This window comes from Stigmatopora argus, chromosome 3 (genome assembly GCF_051989625.1).
Source record: "Stigmatopora argus isolate UIUO_Sarg chromosome 3, RoL_Sarg_1.0, whole genome shotgun sequence".
Classification (NCBI taxonomy): Eukaryota; Metazoa; Chordata; class Actinopteri; order Syngnathiformes; family Syngnathidae; genus Stigmatopora; species Stigmatopora argus.
The window spans coordinates 18,998,752-19,011,901 of record NC_135389.1 but is presented as its reverse complement, the minus strand read 5'-3'; the positions used below and the strand labels follow the sequence as shown (position 1 = coordinate 19,011,901).

General features: G+C 38.4%; 1 protein-coding gene across 2 annotated transcripts in view; it reads left to right on the top strand.

Annotated features, from left to right (window-relative positions):
* The window catches only part of chd2 (chromodomain helicase DNA binding protein 2), a 106,939-nt gene that overhangs the window by 72,224 nt on the left and 21,565 nt on the right, over positions 1 to 13,150 (top strand). The window contains exon 41 of one of the 2 annotated variants that reach the window (XR_013299629.1): positions 1,031 to 1,208. The gene's annotated coding sequence lies outside the window, so the exon portion shown is untranslated. Of the gene's footprint in view, positions 1 to 1,030; positions 1,519 to 13,150 lie in introns of those variants that run through there. The other variant, XR_013299628.1, reaches the window with a different exon arrangement.

Below are 13,150 nucleotides of genomic sequence, written 5' to 3'. Positions count from 1 at the left end.
CATGATAATAAAGCTAATAATTTCTAATAAAGCTAATAATTTCTAATAATGCTAATAATTTCTAATAATGCTAATAATTTCTAATAATGTTAATAATTTCTAATAATGCTAATCATTTCTAATAATGCTAATCATTTCTAATAATGCTAATCATTTCTAATAATGTTAATCATTTCTAATAATGCTATGCTTTCTAATAATGCTAATCATTTCTAATGATACTAATCATTTCTAATTATGCTAATCATTTCTAATAATGCTAATCATTGCTAATAATGCTAATAATTTCTAATAATGCTAATAAGTTCTAATCTTGATAATAAAGCTAATAATTTCTAATAAAGCTAATAATTTCTAATAATGCTAATAATTTCTAATAATGCTAATAATTTCTAATAATGCTAATAATTTCTAATAATGCTAATAATTTCTAATAATGCTAATCATTTCTAATAATGCTAATCATTTCTAATAATGCTAATCATTTCTAATAATGCTAATCATTTCTAATAATGCTAATCATTTCTAATAATGTTAATCATTTCTAATAATGCTATGCTTTCTAATAATGCTAATCATTTCTAATGATACTAATCATTTCTAATTATGCTAATCATTTCTAATAATGCTAATCATTGCTAATAATGCTAATAATTTCTAATAATGCTAATAAGTTCTAATCATGATAATAAAGCTAATAATTTCTAATAAAGCTAATAATTTCTAATAATGCTAATAATTTCTAATAATGCTAATAATTTCTAATAATGCTAATAATTTCTAATAATGCTAATAATTTCTAATAATGCTAATCATTTCTAATAATGCTAATCATTTCTAATAATGCTAATCATTTCTAATAATGCTAATCATTTCTAATAATGTTAATCATTTCTAATAATGCTATGCTTTCTAATAATGCTAATCATTTCTAATGATACTAATCATTTCTAATTATGCTAATCATTTCTAATAATGCTAATCATTGCTAATAATGCTAATAATTGCTAATAATGCTTTTTTTTCTCAGATCCCTCGGCTCCACCCACCAAAAATCTCCAAACCAAAGATGACATCACACCCAGAATGTTGCCAGTCTGCTAGCATGCTACGTGCATCCAACCAGAAGCGATTTGGACTTCAAATGGATCGGCCGCCAAATGCCACCAAAGACCCCCCCCCCCCCCCACCCGGATGAGTCTTTTCAGGTTTTTAAAACACACCCAAACATCCTTTCAATGTCACCTGTAACTTAAGAGGAATGCCGCAGCCGATTTACACAGCTGTCTTAACCGCACTCCTTTCAGATGAAGATAAATGAGTCCATTTCAAAAGTAATTATCCAAGCTAGCCTATGTTTATTACTTAAATATCTCGTCTTCATCCCAGTGGCTTGCAAGCTGCAATTAGGCCCTCTTTGCTTTTTGTTCCCTCTGAAGTCAATCGTTTTGTTTTGTTTTTTGCTGATAGTCATCATGTGATTCGTCTCACCGCCCGTCCCGATAAATTATTGGCGTAAACAATGAGAGTGTTTGTAGAATTGGAATTCATTCCAGCTAAGGGATGAGAAAGCCTTAAAAGAGTGATACGCTTGTTAAATAGAGATTTTTTTTTTGTGTGCGTGTCTGTTAAGTGTTTTCGCCATTTTGCTTTTTCAAACACCTCTAAATCCCCCTTTTGATTTTGTTTGCAGACATTTTAAAATCACAGATTCAATGCAAATAGAACAAGAAAAAAATATTTGAAAGTCAAGCCTAGTTTATGGATTGCAGTATAGACGCTATATCCGTTTGAAGCGGGAAGGCTGGCATTGAGGGATCGTGTTCAACCGCCATTGACGGCCAATCCGTTTCAAACCGATTGGACGCCTACTCGTGACGAATTCGTTGTCCAATCACCCGCTTCTTTTTATCCTTTTAGCCTTTTCGCTCTATCGCTGCCAATGGCTCGGAAACTTTGACTTCACTCTGTCGCTACTATTTTTTTTAATGATTATTCTCTCTCAGTCCCAATGCTTACTAATATGGAATCATACCTGTCAACCTCTGCCGATAACTGCCCTTATAAATGATTATGATTCCCCTTACAAACCCCCAAAAACCTTACAAACACCGTACGACTCGTACGAGTCGTACGGTGTTTGTAAGGTTTTTTGGGGGGTTTGTAAGGGGAATCATAATCATTTATAAGGGCAGTTATCGGCAGAGGTTGACAGGTATGTGAATAGTTTTTCCCGTATTTCACTTCATTTGCAGCCGCCTCAGTCCGACTGCATTTAATGTTTTGCGTTCAGATTGTGGCACCACCATTGACGGAATGATTGGGCGTGCGTTTCCGCCGTGTTGTGTGAAAATGAGCACCAACGGTCAATTAGTCGCGGCCAAGACTTCTGCTGATTGTGTCCGATTGATTGTGGAATGATCTGCTCCTAAAGCAGTGGATGCTGGAATTGATTTACCGATGACAACAATGGTGCCAAAACAGGAGCTTTAAAAGCCCGCTGGAATGAGTCCTCCCAGTCCAATCGGATTGGACAAATATAGCCAGAAATGATAAAAAAGTGGCCTTAAAACGTTGCAGATGATTTCTATTTAAACCACATGTGTCAAAGTGGCGGCCCGGGGGCCAAATCTGGCCCGCCGCATCATTTTGTGTGGCCCGGGAAAGTAAATCATGAGTGCCGACTTTCTGTTTTAGGATCAAATTAAAATGAAAAGTATAGATGTATATTAAATTTCCTAATTTCCCCCCTTTTAAATCAATAATTGTCATTTTTTAATCCATTTTTTCTGTGTTTTTAGTTCTAAAAATCATTTTGTAAAATCTAAAAATATATTTAAAAAAAGCTAAAATAAACATTGTTTTAGATCTATAAAAAACTGAATATTCAGGGATTTTAATCCATTTATAAAAAAAAAATCTACATATTATATCTAAAATGGTCCGGCCCACATGAAATGGAGTTGACGTTAACGCGTCCCGCGAACCAACCCGAGTCCGACACCCCTGATTTAAACTGTCCGAGACAAAGCATTGTCAGCAAGATGGCCGTCCAAGCTCCGGTTTGCGTTCCACGGATGCTCCGTCAACCTCTGGATGGTGCGGACGCTCCTCTTTTGAACGCCGGCGTGAAAGGCGAGCCCGCTTCTGCTTCAAAGGCGGCGGCGCGTTCGTCACAAGTCCTTTAAAAGCTAGCCGCCTTCTCGGCGTAAAAATGGCCGAAGGGACGACCCGGAGGACGCGCTTTGATCTCCTCATCTCCGTCACGTGGGATGAAAGGAAAAGGCCGCGGGAGCAAATGAGGGTGGAATTGTCACTCCGGATGCTAGCTTGCGTCGCCACGCCGCTTTTGAAGGCCAACGCGGCGCTATTTTCTCAAGTGCATCGATCCAGATGAGATTTTTTGTGTGTAGTTTTCACGCTTCGGTGTCCAAAAAGAGAGGCTACTGTAATCCCTCAAATATCGCGGTTAATGTAGACCTGTCATGACCGCAATAATTGAAAAATCGCAAAGTAGGGTCACCCCTATTATAGCTACCTTTTTTTTCTCCAGTGCTAGGAGCAAGAGTAGCATCCGTTTCAGTGTGGATTTTCACATTTTTATGAACTTTTAGAGAAAAAAATGAATGTTTTTTTTCAAAAATAATTCATAGCAGGAAAAATCGCAAAGAAATGAATTCGCGATAATTGAGGGAAGACTGTAGATACAAAATACAGTGGTACCTCTACATATGAGCAGGTCTACCTACGAGATGCTCAAGATACGATGAAAATTTCGATCGAATAATTCGCCCGCGATATGATCCAAATTTTGGGGATGCGACCAAGCCAGGTGGCCATGACATGAGAGGCTGTTTATCATTGTAGCACACTGTCTATTTTGCCACATCTCTTTCGTGTATAACAGATATCTACAAGTACCGAACGATTCATTCAGACGAGTTTCGACCAGGAAACGCACAACGCGCATGTACGGGCAAAAAGAGGGCTTTCTGGGTAATGAAGTATACTCGTGCACATAACACCGCCCAATTTTAGTTATATTAAACACATTTTAGTACTATTAAACCACTAGTTATGTGTTACTTTGTTAATAGATGGCGAATTAGAAGAAATTAAGCATTTTTTTCCCATCCAAAATCCTGTTTTTGGTGTTTTTTCAGAGGGTTGGAACGAATTCATTTGTTTTTAGTTCATTTCAATGGGAAACGTCCGCTCGAGTTACGAGAATCTCGACATACGATCTCAGTCCCGGAACGGATTAAGACCAAAATGGCCGCCTTCTGCCTGATTTTGAGTGGCCCGTGACCGTAAAGCAAGTGCAAACCTAGCGGACGCTAGCAAACAACCTTGAAAAGTTGTGTCAGGTCCAGTTCCGTTGAAGTTCCCAAAAGACGGACGGGGTGGGGGGGGCGTTGGGTCGAGTCATCCGGAGACGAGCGTGAACACGAGACGCGTTGCCCTCTGATCGATAAGCAGCTTATGACAGTGATGGACGGCGAGGAGAGGGAAAATATTTCACGGCCGAGAAAAACGAGCTCCTTTCAAGGTCACTTTTGCGCTCGGGTTCGCCGTCCACACCACCGTCTCAAAGTCCAATCTTCAACTTGACGCTCCAAATGGATCCTTTCGCGAATAAAATCGGGTCAGGCAAAATGATCGGACGCCTCTGTTGGTTTAATCAAATGCAAATTAGGTCAAGAAATGTATTGAATTGAATTGAATGATTTTATTGTCATTATACAAGTATGAGATTTTTCACCATGAATTGCGCAGATAACAACAACCAACAAACAGGCAAATAAATAATCAATCATTAATTAATTAATTCGTCAACATAAGCAGGGAAGTGCACAAGTAACAACAACAAATGAACAGATAAATAATCAATAAATAATAATAATAATAATAATGTTAATAATAATATTAATAATAATTTTAATAATAATGTTAATAATAATGTTAATAACAATGTTAATAATAATGTTAATAATAAGGTTAATAATAATGTTAATGATAGGTTAATAATAATGTTAATAATAATAATGTTAATAATCAGGTTAATAATAATGTTAATAATAATAATGTTAATAATAATAATGATAATAATATAATGATGATAATAATAATAATAATCAATAATCAATACATAATAATAATAATGTTAATAATAATATTAATAATAATGTTAATAATAATGTTAATAATAAGGTTCATAATAAGGTTAATAATAATGTTAATAATAAGGTTAATAATAATGTTAATAATAGGTTAATAATAATGTTAATAATAATGTTAATAATAATAATGTTAATAATCAGGTTAAAAATCAGGTTAATAATATTGTTAATAATAATAATAATGTTAATAATAATAATAATAATAATAATAATAATAATAATAATAATAATAATAATAATAATAATAATGATAATGATAATAATATAATTATAATTATAATTATAATAATAATTATTATAATAATAATCAATATATAAGCAATATATAAGTAAGTAGGGAAGTGCACAAACAGATACATAATTAATACATGATCAATAAGTCGTCAACATAATATTGAATGTGCGATCAAATCATGGCAGCGACTGAAAAAGAAACGGAAAACAACGCCATGATGTATACTTTTCGAGAAAAAAAAGACTTTTTTCTTTCTTTACCGCGGATTCGCGATGACATTTCACCCCCATCGACGGCGACTGACGCCCAATCCTTTTTGACTGGGAGGGTCGGCAGCGACCTGGTGATGTTCTGTGAAGAAAAATGTAATGACGCCGGGAGCTAAAACTATTTAGCAAAGTCTTCCATCCAGTAGACGATTGCGACAGAACGACAGATCCGGGCTTTGTTTCAGCTCGCTGGGTGATCGAACGTTCAAAAATGTGTGGGTGTGACGGCACTGCAGCCCAAAAAAAAAGAGAAAAACTGAATCCAAATGTGAGTCTTTGCCACACACGTAGAACGCCTGTGATTTCCCCACCAAATGCTAACACTTTGGCACCCGCATGAAAACGAGTAGGAGTGGTAGAAAGAAAAAAAAAGTTGGAAAAACTTGAAAACAACCCGTCAGATTTTTAAATAATGCATAGTGCGAGTCATAACGGAGTGTCTAGCCAGAGCGGAGTCGTAAATATTACACACACACAAGCGCACACACACGAACGTGGCGGATAGACAACCCAATTTGAACTGGGAGGCGAGAAAATAACGCTGGCCAACATGATTTTTTTTCCCCCTTTTTGTTGCATCAGATTTCTTTTACTGATTCTTTATGATTTTTGGTGACCTATTTCAAATCAAATGCTTTGACGTGGGTGTCGTAAAACCCGAATTTGGAGAGTTGTATGTTACTGTACTTCAATGGCGGCCAATGAGTTAACAAGGAAGCTTAAAATGTCACTAAAGCAACAGAAAGTAGCCCAAAAATGCCCAAAAATTGAGTATAAAGCGACCCAAAATGGCAAGGAAATTATGCAAAATGAACAGAAGGCTAATGGCTAACTGACTGTTAAAAATACACATTTTGTCCATTGAATCCATTTCCATACATTCTATCCAATCCAACCAAATTTTGACTACACAAGCTTGGTCAATATGTGCCAAAAAGTATCAACTTCTCCGTAAAATGTATCTCACAAAAGTGATTTTGACAAAATTATGTATTTGGGGTTTTGTAGGCCCTTGATAAAAAGCCAAAAATGAATGAAAATGTGCTTATAATACAAAGTTCAACTGGCTGAGGTATGCTGAGGTCTATGTAGCTAAATGCTAACGCTAGTATGTATCACAAAACATTGGACCTAAAACAATTTAAAAAATGAAATACATGCCCCGATTTATAATGTGAATAATTCCATTCTGATATGCTGACATACCACAACCGCATTTTCTTTTATTTTCCTGTTAATGTAACTTTTAAAACCCATTTTCCCATTTTGCCTGATGCAACTTTAGCCTCAAGTAATTTTTCCACAGGCGCCAAACTATTACAAAACCATTTTTTTAATGCGTGCGTACTACGACGTGATCTACGGCGCGGTTCAATACGACTCCTTAATCAGAAACACGCATTGGGCGAATGTTTCCAATTCTCGCCAGCCGCTAACTGCTTTAGCTGTTTACAGCTAAGTCAGTACTGTCATAACAAAAGGCAGATGTCTTCTCGCAATGTAACACCTTTTTGCGCTCGACCTTTTTGAGGGAGTAGAATAATAACTAAAGCAGCGCTAAAAACAAACGCAGGAGAGCGTCCCAGTCCAATAAATCATGACGCTACACGCTAAAGGAATTGCTAACACAGTTGGGATTTTATGTGAAGCCGGTTTTGCTTCCAATCTCCTTTTCCAAATGAGATCAATGTGTTTTGCGTGAGGATGTTGAGGTTAGCTAATCTAGCTAGCACTCTCTCTCACGTTTGGTCTGTTCGTTGGTGTTTTGCATACGTTTCAACTTGTACGTTTTGCCCGTATCTTATACATTTTTTTGATTATTTCAAATTGTGTATGCCGTATAACAACTTTTGTATGGGAAAATTATTATTTTTCAAGTCAAACCGATCTCGTTTTACCCATTTGGACTCTAATTGGGATCGTCTCGGTCGCCGGTAGCAGACGAAAACGTCATCGTCGACTGCTAATATTGTCATGCTTTAACCGTGACCGGACGTTTGGTCGCCCGGGTGAATATAATTTTGAGAGCTGGTTTCAACAGTAGATATTTAGATATTAAACTCTCTCATGAATATTATTTTGAGAGCTGGTTTCATCAGTAAACTCTCTGTCATGCTGTCAAACGTCCGTCGACCAAACGTCCGTCGACCAAACGTCCGGGCGACCAAACGTCCGGGCGACCAAACGTCCGGGCGACCAAACATCCGGGCGACCCAACGTCCGGGCGACCAAACATCCGGGCGACCAAGCGTCCGGGCGACCAAACGTCCAGACGACCAAACGTCCGGGCGACCAAACGTCCGGCGACCAAACGTCCGAGTACCTGCTTTAACCATGATATGCGAACGTGAATTCCCCTTTTTCACGATATAAATATAGCGCGTCAGCAAGTAATGTACCCAGACAGTCAAAGCTGTCAGCGTCATACAGCGACATCTGCAGAATCTTGAATTTAGTGCATACTGATTGGGCACCGTGTCCACTTTTATTTTAGACTTTTAAGTGAGTAAAAATGTGCCGCATTGCATTTGCAAGCTTAATAAGGGGAATTGCAATCAGTAATAAGGGGAGCGATTGGCCGAGGTTGACAGGTATGGTTTTGTCTTCCATGTTACAAAACATTTTGTAGGTTAAGCTTATTAAAGACTCAAAATGAAGTGTTTCAAACGTAGGTATGGGGTTGTTCTGCCTGACCGGCACTTTGTAGTTCATTAGTGCTAAATCAAATACATTTTTTTACACCGGTGGCGTAAAACCAGAATTTTGTGACTTGCGTTCTACTGTAATTTCGAGTCCGCAGTCCCATTTTGCCCTCTGAAGTCGAAATGGCGCCGTCGATGGCAGCAAATGAGTTGGCAAGGAAGATTAAAATGCCCCAAAAGCAACAAAATGTTGCCTGGAAATGGCCAAAAATCAGCAGAAAGCGACCAAACACAGGAACCAATCCCTGAAAATGATCCAAAATTTACAGTTAGCCTAAAATGACAAAGAAGTCAGGCAAAATTTACCCATTGCCTACCATTGACAATGTTACATGTCCAATTCCCTTCCACTGGCTGTGGCTGCTCATCTTTTAGTGCCATTGACGACGCTTATTTGAGCAAAAATACGGATATAGATGGAGCAAAAAGAAGAAATAAAACAGAACATAAAGATAAATATTATATTGTCTGTTAGCTTATTGTTACACTGGTTGTATTCATTAAATTTCTGTATAACACCACCACAATGGTAATATTTATTAGCCTGTCTATAGTATTCTTCATGCTCTGTTAGCATTAAGCTAGCGTGATTCAAATTTCTGTTTGTTTTGGATAGGACGCGTGCATTTTTTTTAAATCCATTCGTTACAAACGGCCGTTTCGTTTCAAATTCCAAGTCACAAAGATGATTTGGTGACTTACCTGCGCGCTGACGAGTAAAGCGAAAAGCACGCCACGTGCAAACAACGCACAAGCCCTGACCCGCCCGTGTAGCCAAATAGCGCACCCGTGGTAATTGCATTACGAGGCGGGCGAAAGCCGCATCGTAAGAACGCGGCATAACGAGCCGTAATAGAACGGGCGGAGATCAGCGGTCCGCGAAGCACCTCGCTGGGCTCTGCTCGTAAACGGATAATAGCTTAATGGCGGGACAATTTGGCAGCAGCTGGAGTGGAGCAACGCAAGCAGCTGTTTCAATTTCGACCCCGAGTGGCAACACGGCAACATCAAATTAGCATCAAGTCATTTCGCTGAGAGGACACGCTAATGCAACACCAGGAATAAACAGATCAAAAGAGTGCAACAAATGTGGGGGAATGCAGTAATCCCTCGATTATCGCGACTTCACTTATCGCAAATTCACTACTTTGTAATTTTCTTCTGCTATTATTTTTTTTATTTTTTATTTAACTTCAGTCCTAGTAGCAAAAGTGGCTTCCGCTTACAAGTTTTAGCGTGGAGTTCCACTCTTGGTACTAGCACTCAGCACTGAAGTAAAAAAATAAAATATATTTTTTTAAAGGGGTGACCCTACTTCGCGATATTTCAATTATCGCGGCCATGTAAATAAATAATAATAATAATAAATAATTGCTATTATGCTTGGACTTAGGTGTGGCCCGTCGGTTGAGTGGTTAGCATGTCAGCCTCACAGTTCTGGGGTTTTGGGTTCAAATCCAGGTTGTGTGAAGTTTTTATGCTCTCCCCGGGCCTGTGTGGGTTTTCTCTGGGTAATATGGTTTGCTCCCACATTCCAAAAATATGCATGCTAGGCTAGTTGGACAATCGAAATTGCTTCTAGCTATGAGTGCGAGCGTGAATGGTTGTTTGTCTCCTCGTGCTCTGTGATTGGCTAGTCACCAATTCAAGGGGTCCCTGGAGTCACCTGGGATAGGCTCCAGCACCCCCTGTGACCCTAGTGAGGATAAAGTGGTTCAGAAAATGAATGAATGAATGAATGAGAAAAAGATTGTGGACCGCTGTCGTAGAGCATTTCTTAACTATTCAACTCAATGTCTAGTCAAGCACCCTCTAGTGGCAACAAATCTTTGCGCTTCTAGAAAATGTAGAAAAGAAATGGCGCCATTACCTTACCCACAAGCCTGAAAAGTATAATTTTGTGGCCTGGCCCGGATAGGACGAACGCTCCGCCGCTTGTCGGGTCCGCCGCACTTTTCTGTCTTGTTTGTCGGCTTCTCCCGCAACGAAAGAATGTTATTTAGTACTTGACTTGCGGCGCAAAGCGTTTGGGGTGTTTACCCAACCGTGGCATCTGCGGGTTAGAGAGCCACTGCTACCTCGTGTCATGGAGGCCTGTTGCGCTTTGCAGTCAGTCATTGAATGGCACGCTAAATCAAAAGCGTGTCTGTAATTTCCCGGCTGTCATTTATTGCCACGCGCGTGGAAAAACTTGGCCCGTTGATCGAATATGAAAGCCCAGTTGGTCTCGCAGATGTTTATTGGTTGTAGAACCAATATTCAGACATACAAAATAAGCAAACATAGAACTATATTAAGCATTGCACAGCGTTTGCATTGCTACATTGAGGCTAAAGGTCAAAGACGATGCACAAACCACTTTAACTTGCTCTAATCAATAGCAAGCTGTCTTTTATCGTTAAAAGTTGACAGTTCACACGTGAAAACTTGCTTGTTTACGGCATTTGTAAACAATTTTAAAAATATGCAACTAACGCCACATGCGTAAATTGCGGGAGTTAGCATCTTAGCGTACACGCTTCTGGTGAATAGTTTAATATAAAAGTATGTCTACTCAAAATAGAAATGCATTTACTCTCCCATATTTAAATTTTACACTAGTATAGCTTTGACGTCCATTAAAAAAAAATCTATTTGGCCCAAAAATGGAATAACTACGTTTACAGTTAGCATCATTCCGCACGCGCTAATTAGCAGACAACAAAAATGCAGTTGGGTTTCATATTTAGAATATTTCATATTCTCGACTAAGCTAGCTTTCAAATGACCCATTATGCTTGTTAAAATGATTTACTTATTATCATCATTTTTAAACACACTTTTTTGCCTTATTTTTTAAAAAGCATAGCATTTGAATGGGTGGTCTCGTTATTTTTTGACAATAAAATTGCGTATCAGCACTAATCCATCAGACAATATATCACTTAAAATCGAGATAGGGCGACTGTCATTGCCGATCCTCTTTTGTTTGTGTCCGCGGTAATAAACGACCGAGCTAGCGAGGCCGCTGAATATGTTTAGCGCGTAAAAACGATGCCTTTTTCGCTGGGGAAGCTGTGCAAAGACAGGCAGATAACGCCTGTTTTTAATGAAAGAGCTGTGGACAAAGAAGGGAGATGGAGAGAGATACTTAAATGAGACGTACACAATAACGTGGGATGCGAATGATAGCATCTCATTAGGCTCAGAGTGACATTTTCACTCTTGCTCCAGGAGTGATTGGCCTTTGTAAATTGGCTCATGGGAAGGCGAGATGGCGCAAACGTGATTAGTAGTGTGTTGACTTGAATTGTGGCATATATATAACGAGCAGGGAGGACCAGCGAAGAACCAAAAGACAATTGTTGCGCTATTTACAAAGATCTCGTTGGAAAAATGGGTGTTTAAAAAATATAAGATTGAGTTTACACACTTGGAGAAGGTGAAGAAATGTAATCACTCGTCTATTAGGATCCGACAGTCGTTTCTCGCCGCCATAAAAACAATTCAACTCTCTACATTGCACGGTTTGGACAAACGTAGCGAGAGAATCTTAACATACACACACACACTTATAAATCACACTTTATAAGGATTTATAGAATAGATAATAGATGGCATATCTAATTTTATGATGTCAGGCAAGGGGATTTAAAAACATTTTAAACAGAGTAAATGAAAGAAATTAAATGAAGGAATGAACTAACGTTCCGTCAGACGAGAGACTAAAGCTAAAAGTTTTTTTATTTTCAGGTTTTTCATATTTTCGCAGGATCCATTTTTACCCTCTTTTGCAGTTTTGCCATTTTATTACTTTTTTTTTGTTTTTTGCATTTCCGCCACATCATTTTTACCACCACACAGTATCAAACTCGACATGAAATATTCTTCATTTTGCCCGAGTCACGTTGTTTGTTCATTTGACGGAGCCACTTGAGAATTGGCAGCGCGTCTGTTTGAACGCCGTTAAGCACATACTGCGAGACAGCAGAGATATACTACAAAAAAACACACACAAAAAAAACAAAAACAAAGAACACATCCATATTTACAGTCTTCTGCTCCCAAAGATAAATGTCGGTTACAACAAGGCACAAAAGATGAACAAATAAACGTGGCGCGGGCAGGCAAACAAAACCTTGTGCTTTTTCAATCCAGCAAACATGGCAAACTTAAATGTTGATACTTTCAACTTTTAGACTATGAACTTCAAACTATAAACCAGGGTGTCAAACCTGCAGCACGCGGGCCAGAAGTGGGCAGCGAGGAGGTCCTTTTCGGCCCAAGGGGGCGTTTGTAGCTCATTCATAGCGTACGTATGGAATTCAAGAATTTCCTTTTTGGGGGGAATTTGTGAGTTGTGTGATCACAACTACCACATGTTGGCAGCCAATGATTAAATAAGGAACCTTAAAATGCCCCAAAACCAACAAAAAGTGACCTGGAAATGGCCCAAAAATCATCAGGAACCAAAAAACAACCAGGAAAAGCTCCTCAAAATCAATAGCAAATGATCAAAAATTCACCAGAAATGACCCATAAGTACCCTTAAATTCAAGCGAAATAAATAAGTCACGCAAAATTCCCTGCTATTGACAATGCTAGATGTTAAAATCACCTAAGGCACCGGTGTCAAAGTGGCGGCCCGGGGGCCAAATCTGGCCCGCTGCGTCATTTTGTGCGGCCTGAGAAAGTAAATCATGAGTGCCAACTTTCTGTTTTCGGATCAAATTAAAATGAAGAGTATATTACATTTCCTGATTTTCCCCTTTTTAAAAACAATCA